At 42.9% G+C, this 18,353-nt stretch overlaps 2 non-coding genes and 1 pseudogene across 2 annotated transcripts; 1 reads left to right on the top strand and 2 right to left on the bottom strand.

Moving 5' to 3' along the window:
• The first annotated feature begins 7,536 nt into the window (after window positions 1-7,536).
• On the top strand, window positions 7,537-13,236 carry LOC106599061 (two pore channel protein 2-like; annotated as a pseudogene).
• Window positions 13,237-13,477: 241 nt separating this feature from the next.
• trnap-agg (transfer RNA proline (anticodon AGG)) lies at window positions 13,478-13,549 on the bottom strand. The gene has a single exon. It is a non-coding gene; the product is annotated as a tRNA-Pro (tRNA).
• Window positions 13,550-16,480: 2,931 nt separating this feature from the next.
• Window positions 16,481-16,552, bottom strand: trnap-ugg (transfer RNA proline (anticodon UGG)). Its single transcript has one exon. It is a non-coding gene; the product is annotated as a tRNA-Pro (tRNA).
• Between the last annotated feature and the right edge of the window lie 1,801 nt (window positions 16,553-18,353).

The following is an 18,353-nucleotide window of genomic DNA, read 5'->3' as shown; positions in this document are numbered from 1 at the left end:
GGCAACAAGCTCCCCAGCATTGCGCATTCCTGCCACCATTACTCACACCTGCCTTCCCCCGTCACGAGCATCAGCGACTATTGGACTCACCTGGACTCTATCACCTCTGTCATTACCTTCCCTATACATGTCTGGTTCCCCGCTCTGTTCCCTGCTTCAACATTGATTGTCATATGTATTTTTTTACCCGCTGTGTTGACGTTGTGCCTCTCTTGTTACCTGTTTGTTCCTGATTAAATGTTGACTCCCCATACCTGCTTCTCATCTCCAACGTTGGTCCTTACAAAGTTACCACAAAATCTAAATGAATAAACATATGGTGTACAAAACATTAGGAACACCTTCCTAATATTGAGTTGCACCCCCTTTTGTCCTCAGATCAGTTCAAGATGTTCAAACGTTCACAGATGGCCAGCATTGTCAAATAATCGTCACTGGTCAGGGTTCCATTGCCGCAGGCAGAACAGTTGAAACTGGATCAGCAGCAAGACAAGGTAGCGTGTCTGGTGAAAAGGTCAGGGTTCCATAGCCACAGGAAGTTTATTTATTTTATATTTGTTTAACCAGGTAGGCAAGTTGAGAACAAGTTCTCATTTACAACTGCGACCTGGCCAAGATAAAGCAAAGCAGTTCGACACATATAACAACACAGAGTTACACATGGAGTAAAACAAACATACAGTCAATAATACAGTAGAAAAATAAGTATATACAGTGTTAGCAAATGAGGTGAGATAAGGGAGGTAAAGGCAATAAAAGGGCCACGGTGGCGAAGTAAATACAATATAGCAATTAAATAACACTGGAATTGTAGATTTGCAGTAGGTGAATGTGCAAAGTAGAAATACTTGTAACGGCTGTCGTAGAGTGGGGACCAAAGCGCAGCGTGTTGATTGCTCATGATGAATATTTATTTGAACTCAGAACACTCAAGAAAAAATAACAAAGAGAAAATGAAAGTGCACAGTTCTGTCAGGTACAGAAAACTAAACAGAAGACAACTACCCACAAACACAGGTGGAAAAAACCCCTACTTAAGTATGATCTCCAATTAGAGACAACGAGGACCAGCTGCCTCTAATTGGAGATCATCCCAAAAAACCCAACATAGAAATAGAAACTAGAACCTAAACATAGAACTACAAAACATGGAAAAACACAAACACCCCCTGTCACGCCCTGACCTACTCTACCATAGAAAATAACATCTTACTGTGTTCAGGACGTGACAATACTAGGGTGCAAGGGAGCAAAATAAATAAATACAGTAGGGGATGAGGTAATTGTTTGGGCTATTTATAGATGGGCTATGTACAGGTGCAGTGACCTGTGAGCTGCTCTGACAGCTGTTGCGTAAAGCTGGTGAGGGAGATGTGTTTCCGGTTTCAGAGGTTTTTGTAGTTCGTTCCAGTCATTGGCAGCAGAGATCTGGAAGGCGAGGCGGCCAAAGGAGGAATTGACCCTGGGGGGGACCAGTGAAATACACCTGCTGGAGCGCATGCTACGGTGGATGCTGCTATGGTGATCAGCGAGCTGAGATAAGGCGTGACTTTACCTAGCAGGGTCTTGTAGATGTCCTGAAACCAGTGGGCTTGGCGACGAGTATGAAGCGAGGGCCAGCCAACGAGAGCGTACAGGTCGCAGTGGTGGGTAGTATATGGGGCTTTGGTGAAAAAACGGATGGCACTGTGATAGACTGCATCCAATTTGTTGAGTAGGGTGTTGGAGGCTATTTTGTAAATGACATCACCGAAGTCGAGGATCGGTAGGATGGTCAGTTTTACGACGGCATATTTGGCAGCATGAGTGTAGGATGCTTTGTTTTGCGAAATAGGAAGCCAATTCTAAATGTAACTTTGGATTGGAGATGTTTGATGTGAGTCTGGAAGGAAAGTTTACAGTCTAACCAGACACCTAGGTATTTGTAGTTGTCCACATATTCTAAGTCAGAACCGTCCAGAGTAGTGATGTTGGGCTGGCGGGCAGGTGTAGGCAGCGATCGGTTGAAGAGCATGCATTTAGTTTTACTTGTATTTATGAGCAGTTGGAGGCTACGGAAGGAGAGTTGTATGGCATTGAAGCTCGTCTGGAGGTTAGTTAACACAAGTTGGCTGGATGTCCTTTGGATGGTGGACCATTCTTAATACACAAGGGTAACTGCTGAGCGTAAAAAACTCAGCAGCGCTGCAGTTCTTGACACACTTAAACCAGTGCTCCCGGAACATACTACCATACCCCATTCAAAGGCACTTCAATCAACCCGTAATATGGAGAGGACAGACTTGGAGACTACTGTCGTGTCTTTGGCATCATTAAAACCGAAGACTGTTAGTTTATCAAATCAATTCTCTGTAATTATTATTACGTGATTGTTCTAATCATGTAAATGTAATTAACTAGGAAGTCGGGGCAACAAGGAAAATATTCAGATTACAAAGTTATAATTTTCTTAATATAACTTTCAGATACTTTAATATCTGATCAATTAGTCTTTTAACCTCTCTGGGCTAGGTGGCACCAAATCGTCCCACCTACGTAACAGCCAGTTGAATCCTGTGGTGCGATTTTCAAATACCTTAGAAATGCTGTTACTTCAATTTCTCAAACATATGACTATTTTACAGCTATTTAAAGACAAGACTCTCGTTAATCTAACCACACTGTCCGATTTCAAAAAGGCTTTACAACGAAAGCAAAACATTAGATTATGTCAGCAGAGTACCCAGCCAGAAATAATCAGACACACATTTTTCAAGCTAGCATATAATGTCACATAAACCCAAACCACAGCTAAATGCAGCACTAACCTTTGATGATCTTCATCAGATGACAACCCTAGGACATTATGTTATACAATACATGCATGTTTTGTTCAATCAAGTTCATATTTATATCAAAAAACAGCTTTTTACATTAGCATGTGACGTTCAGAACTAGCATACACCCCGCAAACTTCCGGGGAATTTACTAACAATTTACTAAATTACTCACGATAAACGTTCACAAAAAGCATAACAATTATTTTAAGAATTATAGATACAGAACTCCTCTATGCACTCGATATGTCCGATTTTAAAATAGCTTTTTGGTGAAAGCACATTTTGCAATATTCTAAGTACATAGCCCAGCCATCACGGGCTAGCTATTTAGACACCCAGCAAGTTTAGCCTTCACCAAAATCAGATTTACTATAACAAACATGTTATTACCTTTGCTGTTCTTCGTCAGAATGCACTCCCAGGACTTCTACTTCAATAACAAATGTTGGTATGCTCCCAAATAATCCATTGTTATATCCAAACAGCGGCGTTTTGTTCGTGCGTTCTAGACACTATCCGAAATGGTAAATCAGGGTTACGAGCATGGCGCATTTCGTGACAAAAAAATTCTAAATATTCCATTACCGTACTTCGAAGCATGTCAACCGCTGTTTAAAATACATTTTTATGCAATTTATCTCGTAAAAAAGCGATAATATTCCGACAGGGAATCTGCGTTTCGGTAAATAGAGGGAAAAAAAGAAAGACGGGGGCGACCAGTGCACGCGCCTAAGCCCACTGTCCCTTGATCGGCCACTTGACAAAGGCGATAATGTGTTTCAGCCTGGGGTTGGAATGACGACATTCAGCTTTTTCCCGGGCTCTGAGAGCCTATGGGAGCCGTGGGAAGTGTCACGTTACTGCAGAGATCCTTTGTTTTGGAAAGAGATGTCAAAGAAAGCCAATAAATGGTCAGACAGGCCACTTCCTGTAAAGGAATCTCTCAGGTTTTTGCCTGCCATATGAGTTCTGTTATACTCACAGACACAATTCAAACAGTTTTAGAAACTTTAGGGTGTTTTCTATCCATATCTAATAAGTATATGCATATTCTAAATCCTGGGTAGGAGTAGTAACCAGATAAACCGGGTATGTTTTTTATCCGGCGGTGTAAATACTGCCCCCTAGCCCTAAGAGGCTAATTAATGAATTATTCTTTACCTCACATTATTCTCATTCCAAAAGTCATAAATTGTTGGTTATCTGCACAAACCCAGTCTTCACTAAGAATCATCCATACATCAATTGTCTCAATCATTTATTTATTAACTAAGTAATAATCACAGAAACGCACACACAAACAAACAAAGTAGATATGGTTACAAGGAAATGATACGGGATGTGCCCTAGTGGGCTAAACCGGCATGGCGGCTTGGTAGACAAAGGGACTGAGAAGGGCGCGAAAGATAAGACACTACACAGTTGATCATTTTAACAATTGAAATGCTAATCCTTTGCACATGAATGCTCACTCATTCGGGAATAATTGCAATCTATTTATATATTTACGCTCAGTGTGTCGTCGTGATCTCTGTTGGAAAGTTTTTTTCTGTTGGAGAGTTTCTCCACACTTTCTCTCTTCTGTAGTTAGAATGGATAGTTCAGAGTCCCATTCAAAACTGTTGTTATAGAATATATGTTTCGGCGGTTGTTGGCCTTCGCATTCAATGGTATAGAATTCCTAGCTGCAGACTAGTAACTCGTATCAAAGATTTGCTCTTATTCTATCGGATCGATAGTCTCAGAGTTTAACCACGTGGTATGGTTAAAAGATTCAGCAATCCACTCAAACCTTAGCCCTCTCGTGGTAATCGAGGTAAGCTGGTTTGATAAGTAATCCTTCAGGTGGGGGTTATATTCGTAACAGCAGAAGAGCGCTGTCCCATGACGCCTGGTCAATGTCTGTGCTCATGGGGCGGGCCTATGACCTAGTTAAACTCCAAAGGGAATTGGAGTTTCCTTCATTAAACAGTTTTTAATCACATGACATAATTTCACAAATAGTTTCATCTTTACTCATTCATTTTATACAACAGTTAGATGCAAGCCTCACAACTGAGACTCTTGTATAAACAGAGTTATGGTAATGTGGCTGTATTGTCTCTCATGAGTTTCACAAACATTAAATGAAATGGACCGGTCGTAGCTGGATTCTTCCCCGACCGTGTACACATTCTCCAAAACATGGACATTGTTCAGTTCTCAAGTTCTGTGATGTGGAAGAGGTTCCTTTGTTCTCCTGTGAAACTCACTCTCTCTATACTCTGGCCATGAGGAGAGAAACTCCTCTAGGACTTTATGACCTGCCTAACAGAGCCTGGGTGTAGGGGGAAGAGAGAGAGGTGGTGAGAGGGGGATGGTGCTCGCTGTACCCAAAGAGGGCCACGTCATGACACTACCATCCAGCTGATGTTCAGGTAGGACCAGTAACACCAGTGTTTTTAGAACAGGTTTTAGCTTTGGCTTAGTGTTTTTGGGTCTGCCTTGAACAGGTTTTAGCTTTGGCTTTTGTTTTGGCTTTGTGTTTTTGGGTCTGCCCTGAACAGGCTTTAGCTCTGCTTTTGACTTGGCATTCATGACATTGTAGGTACGCTATGCTTTGGCTTTGCTCTGTGTTTTGGTCCTGCCATTAGTGTTAATGAATTGAGTTGATGATTGGCCGCAGAATGCGCTGGGCCTTTTGGCAGACCTGAGCTATCTCAGCAGCCACTGCACTTGATTACATTATCTGTCAACACACAGGAAGTGTGCTCTTGGCATTATGTAATATGGAACTCTCTGTTCTGTTGCCAAGTTTGTAATTTCAGATATGAAAGGTTTGGACCGATTTCATACAGGTTATATATACTAGGCCGGGTTACTGTGAAGCACTTTGTGACAACTGCTGTCTGCTGATGTTAATAGGGCTTTATAAATACATTTGATTGATTGATTCACAAACTGTACCCTGCAAGGTTTGCCTTTGTGTTTTGACCCCTAGTTTTTCAGACAACAGATAGCAGAGCCTACTGAAGAGAAAGTTGTCACAAAACCCACTCACACCTTCAGCACCTAACTATGTCCATGTCACTGGATAAAATACAGATACTGGGTGTAATGGAAGCGGCTTCCCGTTTATTAATTTATTTGCGGTTCTATGAATGAGCTTTTGGCTCTTATGGCTCTTTCTCAAAGTTACTGTGTTTTCATTACTGGTGAGGTAGGTTCACTTTCACTATGAATCTTTCTCTAGTTACTGTGTTTTCATTACTGGTGAGGTAGGTTCACTTTCACTATGGCTCTTTCTCAAAATTACTGTGTATTCATTACTGGTGAGGTAGGTTGACTTTCACTATGAATCTTTCTCTAGTTACTGTGTATTCATTACTGGTGAGGTAGGTTCACTGTCCAGATGAACCAACTCTGAGGTAGGCGTTTGTTACAGTTTCTCATGTCCCAACCATTTTATATGCTGCTTATTGTAGTCTTTAGCGAATGAGTAACAAATATTTGTCCCGAATTTGTTGGGATTTATTTTTTATATATTTTTATTTAACCTGTATTTAACTAGGCAAGTCAGTTAAGAGCACATTCTTATTTACAATGACAGCCTACCAAAAGGCAAAAGGCCTCCTGCGGGGACAGGGGCCTGGGATTAAAACAATAAATACAATATAAATATAGGACAAAACACACATCCCAACAAGAGAGACACAACACCACATGTACAGCACTATCAGAACAACAAGAGAGACACAACACCACATGTAAAGCACTATCAGAACAACAAGAGAGACACAACACTACATGTACAGCACTATCAGAACAACAAGAGAGACACAACACTACATGTACAGCACTATCAGAACAACAAGAGAGATACAACACTACATGTACAGCACTATCAGAACAACAAGAGAGATACAACACTACATGTACAGCACTATCAGAACAACAAGAGAGACACAGCACTACATGTACAGCACTATCAGAACAACAAGAGAGACACAACACCACATGTACAGCACTATCAGAACAACAAGAGAGACACAACACTACATGTACAGCACTATCAGAACAACAAGAGAGACACAACACTACATGTACAGCACTATCAGAACAACAAGAGAGATACAACACTACATGTACAGCACTATCAGAACAACAAGAGAGACACAACACCACATGTACAGCACTATCAGAACAACAAGAGAGATACAACACTACATGTACAGCACTATCAGAACAACAAGAGAGACACAACACTACATGTACAGCACTATCAGAACAACAAGAGAGACACAACACTACATGTACAGCACTATCAGAACAACAAGAGAGACACAACACCACATGTACAGCACTATCAGAACAACAAAATGCCTAGTAACCCTACATTTAAGTGAGATGTGTGGATTATGAAAATGAACTCACTGAGAAGGTTTAAGGATGGAGCAAAATGTAAGCGGTCCTTTCCTTTATTTTCTTAGTCACCTGTTATAAACTTGTTGAGCAACATTGTGGTGATGATGGAGAGTTTCCCCCTGCTACCTGGGGGTGTTCATTCTGGATCAGACAATTACAGGGCTCCAAAAGAAACACCTTTCTATTGGGGGACACAGGGACATGGTAAGTTCTTCAAAATCGCTCGCTCTCTCTCTCTCACGCACATGCACAGAGTAAGATCATTCAATTAAACCCATGTTCTCCCCATGTTTCGATTTCCAACAGACGAGGAGCTGTACATTCAACAGGCTGTGGTCCTCAACGAAGATGCTGTACATTTAGGAATAACTTGCTATTTTCCACCATGAGCTGCTTTTTAAATACAGTTTCTGTACATTACTCTGTTTATCAACACTTTTGTAGTACATTTGTTTACATTCCTTATAGTAGTAGTATCGATGTAATGGTCATCTGAAGGTCATCTGATTCTTCTGTCCTGATATGTTTTGCATCATTTGTGTCGTAGACTATGAGAATCAGAAAACTTCTTCGGCCATTTTCCTCTTCACAACTCATAATTGATGAAGAAGACGTTGAAATGCATCAAAAGAACAATACCAGAAATAACAAGGTAATGGTATTGAATTGAGTCAAATGATTAGTGAATACAGAAATGTATAAGGTCCTTCATTTTGGCTGACTATAGGGCTTTCTTCTTCTCTCCAGTTTGATCTTAGTAGTGGTTCTCCACCTGTGTGTCTTCACCATGTTTGGAATGCTGCTATTCACAAAGGGAGAGGTACAGTAACATCCCCAGTACCTGTTTATTGATTGGATAGTGTGAACATTACTTTAATTGTCACACCCTGACATGTGAGAGATGTTTTATTTCCTCTAGTTTGGTTAGGTCAGGGTGTGACATGGGGTGGGCATTCTATGTTTTCTATTTCTTTGTGTTTAGCCGAGTATGTTTCCTAATCAGAGGCAGCTGTCTATCGTTATCTCTGATTGGGAATCATACTTAGGCAGCCTTTTTTCTTTCCTTCAGTTGTGGGATCTTGTTTTTGTACAGCTCAGTAAAGCCTGCAGAACGTGACGTTCTTGTTCCTTTGTTTTTTGTTTTGATTTAGTGTTCTGAGTTATAATAAATTATTAATCATGAGCACTTACCACGCTGCACCTTGATCTCCTCCTTACGACGATCGTACAGAAGATCCCACCACAAAAGAACCAAACAGCGTGGTCAGGAGACATGGACCTGGGAAGACATCCTGGACGGCAAGGGATCCTGGACGTGGGAGGGGATCCAGGCTGGATGGGATCGCCTCCCATGGGAACAGGTGGAGGCAGCGAGAGCAGAGCGGCAACGAGATGAGGAACTAGCACGGCAACGAGGCAAGCACGAGAGGCAGCCACACTTTTTTTGGCGGGGGGGCACACGGGGAGATTGGCTAAATCAGGGTTCAGACCTGAGCCAACTCCCCGTGCTTACCGTAGGGAGCAGATGACCAGTCAGGCACCGAGTTATGCTGTGATGCGCACTATATTGCCAGTGCGCATTCATAGCCCGGTGCGATCTGTGCCTGTGCCCCGCATTTGCCGTGCTAGAGGGGGCATTCAGCCAGGATGGATTGTGCCGGCTCAGCGCTCCTGGTGTCCAGTGCGCCTCCTCGGTCCAGGATATCCTGCGCCAGCTTTACGCACTGTGTCGCCAGTACGCCTTCACAGCCCAGTTCGTCCTGTGCCAGCGCCCCGCACTTGCCGGGCTAAACTGAGCATCCAGCCAGGTCGGGTTGTGCCAGCCATATGCTCCAGACCTCCAGTGGGTCTCCACAGCCCAGTATATACTGTGCCAGTTCTACGCACTGTGTCGCCAGTGCGCCTTCACAGCCCAGTTTGTCCTGTGCCAGCGCCCCGCATTTGCCGGGCTAATGTAACCATCCAGCCAGGATGGGTTGTGCCAGCCCTTAGCTCCAGACCTCCAGTGCGCCTCCACGGCCCAATATACCCTGTGCCTGTTCTGCGCACCCGGTCTCCAGTGCGTCTCCCCAGTTCGGTGAGACCGATTCCAGCTCCACGTAAGAATGTAAATGTAAAAAATGTATGCCTCCAGTGATGATCCATGATCCGAAGCCTTCAGTGATGATCCATGATCCGAAGCCTCCAGTGATGATCCATGATCCGAAGCCTCCAGTGATGATCCATGATCTGAAGCCTCCAGTGATGATCCGAAGCCTCCAGTGATGATCCATGATCCGAAGCCTTCAGTGATGATCCATGATCCGAAGCCTCCAGTGATGATCCATGATCCGAAGCCTCCAGTGATGATCCATGATCTGAAGCCTCCAGTGATGATCCATGATCCAAAGCCTCCAGTGATGATCCATGATCCGAAGCCTCCAGTGATGATCCATGGCCCGAAGCCTCCAGTGATAATCCATGGCCCGATGCCTCCAGTGATAATCCAAGGCACGAAGCCTCCAGTGATAATCCATGGCCCGGAGCCTTCGGTGATAATCCATGGCACGAAGCCTCCAGTGATAATCCATGGCCCGAAACCTCCGGTGATGATCCATGGCCCGGAGCCTCCAGTGATGATCCATGGCCCGGAGCCTCCAGTGATGATCTATGGCGCGGAGCCTGTAGTGACGATCCGTGGCACGGAGTCTGCAGCGACGGTCCCCGGTCCAAAGCATCCGGCGACGGTCCCCGGTCCGGAGCATCTGTCGGATGCGACGATCCCCGGTCCGGAGCATCCGGCAACGGTCCCCGGTCCGGAGCATCTGTCGGATGCGACGGTCCCCGGTCCGGAGCATCTGTCGGATGCGACGGTCCCCGGTCCGGAGCATCCGGCGACGGTCCCCAGTCTGGTTCCTCTGAAAACGATCCACAGTCCGGTAATACAAAAGCGGAGGGATCAGCGGGTGGAGCCGCCACCATGGTTAGATGCCCACCCGGACCCTCCCTTATAGGTTCAGGTTTGCGGCCGGGAGTCCGCACCTTTGGGGGGGGGGGTACTGTCACGCCATGTCCTGTGAGAGACGTTTTATTTCCTCTAGTTTGGTTAGGTCAGGGTGTGACATGGGGAGGGCATTCTATGTTTTCTATTTCTTCTATCGTTGTCTCTGATTGGGAATCATACTTAGGCATCCCTTTTTCCCTCTTTCAGTTGTGGGATCTTGTTTTTGCACAGCTCAGTAAAGCCTGCAGAACGTGACGTCCGTTTTCCTTTGTTTGTTGTTTTGATTTAGTGTTCTGAGTTATAATAAATTATTAATCATGAGCACTTACCACGCTGCACCTTGGTCGATCCTTACGACGATCGTCACAATAATGTTTTTTTTTTTAAGCGTGTAGGCCCTTGGGTCTTTTTTGTAATTATCTGCTTATTTTAGTTGAAGGCCAGTGGCCTTCAGAGGATTTTCAGAAGATTTATTTCATGAGAATATTTGATAATTTTTTATTTCATCTTTATTTAACCAGGAGGTGCCATTGAGGTTAGAAGACCTCTTTCTCAAGTGAGACCTTGCCAAGAAGGGCAGATCAGTGAAAACACATAGAACATTCTAATCAAAGTGCATAGTCTGCATAGCAAGTAGTTATTGTTCTTATGTGATACCTGCTCTGATGTGTCTTGTTCTAGAACCCAGAGAAGAACATGGAATGGGATTTCTATTTCAAAAACCTCTCTCGGTCTCTTACGTCTCTTTTGGTTCTTCTCACAACTGCTAACAACCCTGACGGTAGGCTTATTCATAAGTTTTTCATATGCTAGTGTAGATTTGAATTTATCACTGCTGTAAGTCAAAGTGGATGAGCTTTTCATTTTAAACATGGCATGTTTTTCTCTGCTCTAATGTGATGATGCCAGCTTACACTTTAAACAGAGTTTTCTCTGTCTTCTTCATCCTCTTCAGTGGATTTGGTGTCACGCCCTGACCATAGAGAGCCCTCGGTTCTCTATGGTGTTTAGGTCAGAGCGTGACTAGGGGGGTGTTCTAGTCATTCATTTTCTATGTTGCTGGTTTGTATGGTTCCCAATTAGAGGCAGCTGGTAATCGTTGCCTCTAATTGGGGATCATATTTAGGAAGCCCTTTCTCCCACCTGCTTTGTAGGATTTTGTTTTGGTTAGTGCTTTGTGCGCTCTGTGTCTGCACGTTTGTTATAGTCTTTGTTGTTTTGTTGTGTCACTATTAAATATAATGTGGAACTCTACGCACGCTGCGCCTTGGTCCACTCTTTTCAACAAGCGTGACATTTGTTGAGTTTGTTTGATGTGTTTCTGTGCCATTGTGTTGATTACAATATTATTTTGATATAAATATATTTCAAACTGTTTGAATTGATTCAATCTGTATGTTCAATAAATGCTTACTTTACATGTTATCACTCTATTGTAGGAACATACATCCTGATGAACCTGCTGACTGCCATCATATACAACCAGTTTAGAGGATACTTAGTGGTGAGTAACTGGCTTGTTGTCGACTGTACTTCACAAAGTTAACAAATATTTAGGTAAGTGGGTAGGGAGTGTTGTCAGTGGGTAGCCAATTTCCCATAGGTATGTGAGTAGTATTGATCATGGTAACAGGAGGGGTCAGTGTCTCCTGACCCCTCCTGTCTCAGCCTCCATTATTTATGCTGCAGTAGTTTGTGTTGGGGGGGCTAGGGTCAGTCTGTTATATCTGGAGTATTTCTCCTGTCTTACCCGTGTCCTGTGTGAATTTAAGAATGCTCTCTAATTCTCTTTTTCTCTCTTTCTTTCACTCTCTTGGAGGACCTGAGCCCTAGGACCATGCCTCAGGACTACCTGGCCTGATGACTCCTTGCTGTCCCTTGTCCACCTGGCCGTGCTGCTGCTTCTGTATCAACTGTTCTGCCTGCGGCTATGGAACCCTGACCTGTTCACCAGATGTGCTATCTGTCCCAGACCTGCTGTTTTCAACTCTCTAGAGACAGCAGGAGCGGTTGAGATATTCTGAATGATCGGCTATGAAAAGCCAACTGACATTTACTCCTGAGGTGCTGACCTGTTGCACCCTCGACAACCACTGTGATTATTATTATTTGACCCTGCTGGTCATCAATTAACATTTGAACATCTTGGCCATGTTCTGTTATCTCAACCCTGCACAGCCAGAAGAGGACTGGCTACCCCTCATAGCCTGGTTCCTCTCTAGGTTTCTTCCTAGGTTCTGGCCTTTCTAGGGAGTTTTTCCTTGCCACTGTGCTTCTACACCTGCATTGGTTGCTGTTTGGGATTTTAGGCTGAGTTTCTGTACAGCACTTTGTGACATCAGCTGATGTAAGAAGGGCTTTATAAATACATTTGATTGATAACCCTTTTTTTTAGCAGATGTCAATCCAGACATCCATCCTGAGGAGGAGTTTGGGCGTCAGGGCAGCTTTTGAGCTGCTGCGCTGTCAGAGCCAGGAACCAACCTTCTCTGAGGATGATACCGTGTTTATTTTATTAATATACAACAGCAAAATGGTGGAGCGCTTACTGTATGTATAAAATAATATTGACTGTGTTCATGTTGAGAGTATTATGGTCCAGACAGACCTGAAGGTGATGAGGAGAGTTCAGATGAAAGGTTATTACAGAGATGCCATCATGAAGGTGAGATGGTTCCCGCCTTACCTGAAACAACATACTGTAATACATAGCGTCTGAATTGTGAGCACTTTTGGTATGTCCAAAGTAAGACTTTTTTTTTCATTTGCCTTTGTGCTTGCATTTGCAACGGAAGCAAACATTTGGACAGAAGCAAACCTGAAAAGTTATTGTGAAAGGAGATTGAACAGGATATTGAAGTCATTGTTTTCCTCTGTAGCGTCCTATATTGTCTGAGTACTGATCTAAGTTCCTGTGCAAGGTTCAGTATATGTTTAGTCAGCATTATGTCACTGTAGTGGGGAATGCTGTGGCCCTGGCCAATGTTGTCTGCATCTGTGTTCACTATGTCACAATATTTTATGAATTCACTTAAATGTTTGTTTCTGCTTGATCCTAACAGCTCTTAGTCACGACACTAGCCTGGAATCCTAACTGACATGCTTTGTTTCACCATAACAATATTGAAACAGAGCTTATCTGTTAAGATTCCAGGCTACTTATTCACAGTAATATTGTTGATTGAGGGTACAAAGCATAGTCGTGTAAATTCACTAAAGTATCTCTATGTAGGCCTGTTCATACTGTAAGTCATTTGACAACTTAAAAGGAGGGCTCGTCCGGGATTTGAACCCGGGACCTCTCGCACCCTAAGCGAGAATCATACCCCTAGACCAACGAGCCTGTCATATGGTCAAGAACCAAGAGTTTAAATTCCACTGCATGCCACATGTATAAGGAATTCCTGGCAAGTTAATGCTGTTTCATGCTCAGTAAAACTGTTCAGAGACTCCCACCTAGTGGCTGTTCTAGACTCTGCACAGACATGTTGATCAAATGGAAACAGACAGAGGACTCATCATGGATAAAACGCAATTTGGAATGGCCATTGCATTTGAGGGCTTCCACTATTTTAAATTAGTCAACTGGGTGGGTATTCCTATGAGTTGGGAGCAATCAGCCATTGAAGAAGACAATTGACTACTTTAAAATGGAGATAGCATGGGCAGAGCCATTGAGGCTGTCACAGACACAAAGATAAGTCCTATTTATCTCTGTTGTTGATCATCATTAGATTCAATTGGAAAGGCAGTAGACATAGGCCCTGACCCATTTTGTTCACCTTCTCTGCATTTGATGTCTCTGGTCTAAAAATGAGTGTTTCTTCAGAATTTTCAGGGGTGCATTGTATCCCATTTTTAGAAAATGTGTAAGGTCAAAGGTCATGTACAGTATATGCATGTAGCTAACGTATATGCATCTAAGCATCATCAATGTTCCTCCAGATTCTCCTGGTGATTGACTGTGAGTAGAATGTCTGAACGAGACAACTACTATTTAGAGGCTCAACATTTAAGACCATTTGAATGTAAAATGTACTACAAGTAGTATTTACAAGTGGACATTAGTTACTGTACATGCAGTGCACTGCCGACATGACTGACTCATGTATAGCAGGTAAGGGTCTTGCACAGTTTGTCAATAGCTCCGTGCAATTCACAGACTTTATATGTATTTCTGTCACAGGAGGTTGGTGGCACCTTAATTGGGGAGGACCAGCCCGTGGTTTTGCCTGGAGGGGAATCGGTGGAATGGTATCAAACAGATGGTTTGATGCCATTCCATTTGCTCCGTTCCAGCCATTATTATGAACCGTTCTCCCCTCAGCAGCCTCCACTGATCTGTGTTTTTTCAGACAATCAACTGTTTCTTCATCCTTTACTACCTGCTGGAGATGGCGCCGAAGGTGGTAGCATTTGTCTGGACAGGATATGTGTCCTATGGGAGTAACGTATTTGATGGATCTCTCACAGTTCTTTCACTGGTAGGTGCAGTTCAGTATTAAATACTGTATGTAAGGATAATGCAGGGTCCATTTTGAAGCATGGGCAATTTAGAGAAGATTCTAGTTGATGTATCTATATTACCGTCTGTCACACAATTCAAAGACACTCGTTGACATTACGACACTGTACACTATATTCCATACTGACTGGATATTGTTTTATATCTCTGTTTTACCAAAGGACCTACAGATATCCATATTTGCTACTTAGTCTGCCATTTTCCTATTGGTAAGATTTTTCTCCCCACTTTGTTTGGGATCTTGCAATATACTAACTCACTTAGGACAACCCTAAATACATCTATCACATATTTTTTCAAAAGGTGGGCTCATCTGGGATTTAAACCCAGGACTACTCACACCCTAAGCGAGAAGCATACCCTTAAACCAACAAGCCTACTTAGGGAAACCCACCCTATCGTTATAATTTTCCCATCTCCTTCTCCTCATAAGCATGTGAGTGAACTTCCAGAATCTGTGATGTGGCAGGTTTTTGCTATTAGACTGCCCTCTAGTGGTAACTAACACTTTTAGGAAGTTTTCCAAACACTGAGCGCACAAAACATTAGGAACACCTGCTCTTTCCATGACATAGACTTACCAGGTCTGTCATAGACTGTATGTAGTCTGTCATATAGACTGTGTGTAGTCTGTAAGTCATTTGACTTCTTAAAAGGAGGGCTCGTCCGGGATTTGTATCACATCCGGCCGTGATTGGGAGTCGCATTGGGCGGTGCACAATTGCCCAGCATCGTCTGGGTTTGGCCAGGGTATGCCGTCACTGTAAATAAGAATATGTTCTTAAATGACTTGCCTAGTTAAATAAAGGTTACATAAAAAAACTAAATAAATAGTCTGTGTGTACAAAACATTATGAACACCTGCTCTTTCCATGACACAGACTGATCAGGTGAATCCAGCTGAAGTCTATCATCCCGTATTGATGTCACCTGTTAAATTCAGTTCAATCAGTGTAGATGAAGGGGAGGAGACAGGTTAAAGAAGGATTTTTAAGCCTTGACATGTATTCTGTATCTGTGCCATTCAGAGGGTGAATGGACAAGACAAAATATTGAAGTGTCTTTGAACAGGGTATTATAGTAGGTGCCAGGCGCACCGGTCTGAGTGTGTCAAGAACTGCAACTCTGCTGTTTTGTTCACTCTCAACAGTTTCCCGTGTGTATCAAGAATGGTCCACCACCCAAAGGACATCCAACCAACTTGACACAACTGTAGGAAGCATTGGAGTCAACATGGGACAGCATCCCTGTGGAACACTTTAGACACCCTGTAGAGTCCATGCCCCTGACGAATTGAGGCTTTTCTGAAGACAAAAGGGAATGCAACTCAATATTAGGAAGGTGTTCCTGTTGTTTAGTACACTCAGTGTACAGTACATTGTCAGATTTACAAATTAAACCGTTGTCTGTGGTTGACATCTTAAATGCTGAAGGTTATCATTTGCATTATGAGGACTGAGACCATTCCAGGACTACAGTGTTACAGCTGCAAATAAAACTATGTGGACGTTTCTCAGTGGCTGACAGATAAGAGTATTTATGAATTAGGTTATACGACTCGTCGTTCGGCTAGTTCTCATAATACAAAATAGTTGAGATTGGTATCCTGTGAGCCTGCTCTTTGTTATAGAAACCTATATATGACTGATTGTCAGTTTTTCTGCTGAATATGCACAGTCTGCTCCACTTACCCAAGTAGACTATCATTATCTTGGATAGTACATTGAGCCTGTAGTGTTCAGAAAAGAAGGGCTCGTCCGGGATTTGAACCCGGGACCTCTCGCACCCAAAGCGAGAATCATACCCCTAGACCAACGAGCCTTGTTGAAGGAAAGGTAAACACAGACTCCCTTTCTGCCCTGTCACTGATGTCAAGCGTGTGTGAAATCTGAGGTGTGTCCTTAGTGAAACTTTGTTACTTTACTCACCTCTAGTGGTGATTTATACAGCATCATCACTATAGTAAAGTTCTGACCTGTTGAAAACATTACATTTGTCAGATTAACGAGGCCATATATCTTATTATATATTTATATTTTGTCTATGCTGTATAGCTCAATAATATCTTGCCCAAGGCATATTCAACACAAATGAGCTGAAATATCCAGTAGAAATATAACCATACCACAGCATATTCAGGAACACTTTACTTGACCCCTTTGTCATAAGGGCTACATAACACTGTCAAAACCAGTACATAACATAGGTCATACCAGAGCTGTTAAATTGGTACGATTGTAAAGAAGTGCTGTCTTTGTTTGCAGGTGGTTTATTATGTATTTGCTGTGCTTGGGGTCTGGTTGTTCGAAGGCTCTATCATAGCACCTGCAAGTAACCTGAGGTATGAAGAAAATATGTCTCAAAAATCATGTATTATCTATTTCTTACAGCACTACCGCCGACCCCAGAATTATGACAATGATTGTAAACAAAACTCTACAATGTGGTTCTTATGAACAGCTTGGCTGCTGGTCAAACAACTTTTATGACTTTGCAGTGTGTATCACTCAACTAAAGTTTGTCGTGCCTGCTCCCGCTCTTCCCCCTGGTGTTCGACGGCAACAAGCTCCCCAGCATTGCGCATTCCTGCCACCATTACTCACACCTGCCTTCCCCCGTCACGAGCATCAGCGACTATTGGACTCACCTGGACTCTATCACCTCTGTCATTACCTTCCCTATACATGTCTGGTTCCCCGCTCTGTTCCCTGCTTCAACATTGATTGTCATATGTATTTTTTTACCCGCTGTGTTGACGTTGTGCCTCTCTTGTTACCTGTTTGTTCCTGATTAAATGTTGACTCCCCATACCTGCTTCTCATCTCCAACGTTGGTCCTTACAAAGTTACCACAAAATCTAAATGAATAAACATATGGTGTACAAAACATTAGGAACACCTTCCTAATATTGAGTTGCACCCCCTTTTGTCCTCAGATCAGTTCAAGATGTTCAAACGTTCACAGATGGCCAGCATTGTCAAATAATCGTCACTGGTCAGGGTTCCATTGCCGCAGGCAGAACAGTTGAAACTGGATCAGCAGCAAGACAAGGTAGCGTGTCTGGTGAAAAGGTCAGGGTTCCATAGCCACAGGAAGTTTATTTATTTTATATTTGTTTAACCAGGTAGGCAAGTTGAGAACAAGTTCTCATTTACAACTGCGACCTGGCCAAGATAAAGCAAAGCAGTTCGACACATATAACAACACAGAGTTACACATGGAGTAAAACAAACATACAGTCAATAATACAGTAGAAAAATAAGTCTATACAGTGTTAGCAAATGAGGTGAGATAAGGGAGGTAAAGGCAATAAAAGGGCCACGGTGGCTAAGTAAATACCATATAGCAATTAAATAACACTGGAATTGTAGATTTGCAGTAGGTGAATGTGCAAAGTAGAAATACTTGTAACGGCTGTCGTAGAGTGGGGACCAAAGCGCAGCGTGTTGATTGCTCATGATGAATATTTATTTTAACTCAGAACACTCAAGAAAAAATAACAAAGAGAAAATGAAAGTGCACAGTTCTGTCAGGTACAGAAAACTAAACAGAAGACAACTACCCACAAACACAGGTGTAAAAAACCCCTACTTAAGTATGATCTCCAATTAGAGACAACGAG

This window comes from Salmo salar, chromosome 10 (assembly GCF_965601325.2).
Source record: "Salmo salar chromosome 10, fSalSal1, whole genome shotgun sequence".
Taxonomy (NCBI): domain Eukaryota; kingdom Metazoa; phylum Chordata; class Actinopteri; order Salmoniformes; family Salmonidae; genus Salmo; species Salmo salar.
The sequence above is the reverse complement of the archived record's forward strand: the minus strand, read 5'-3'. Positions and strand labels throughout refer to the sequence as shown.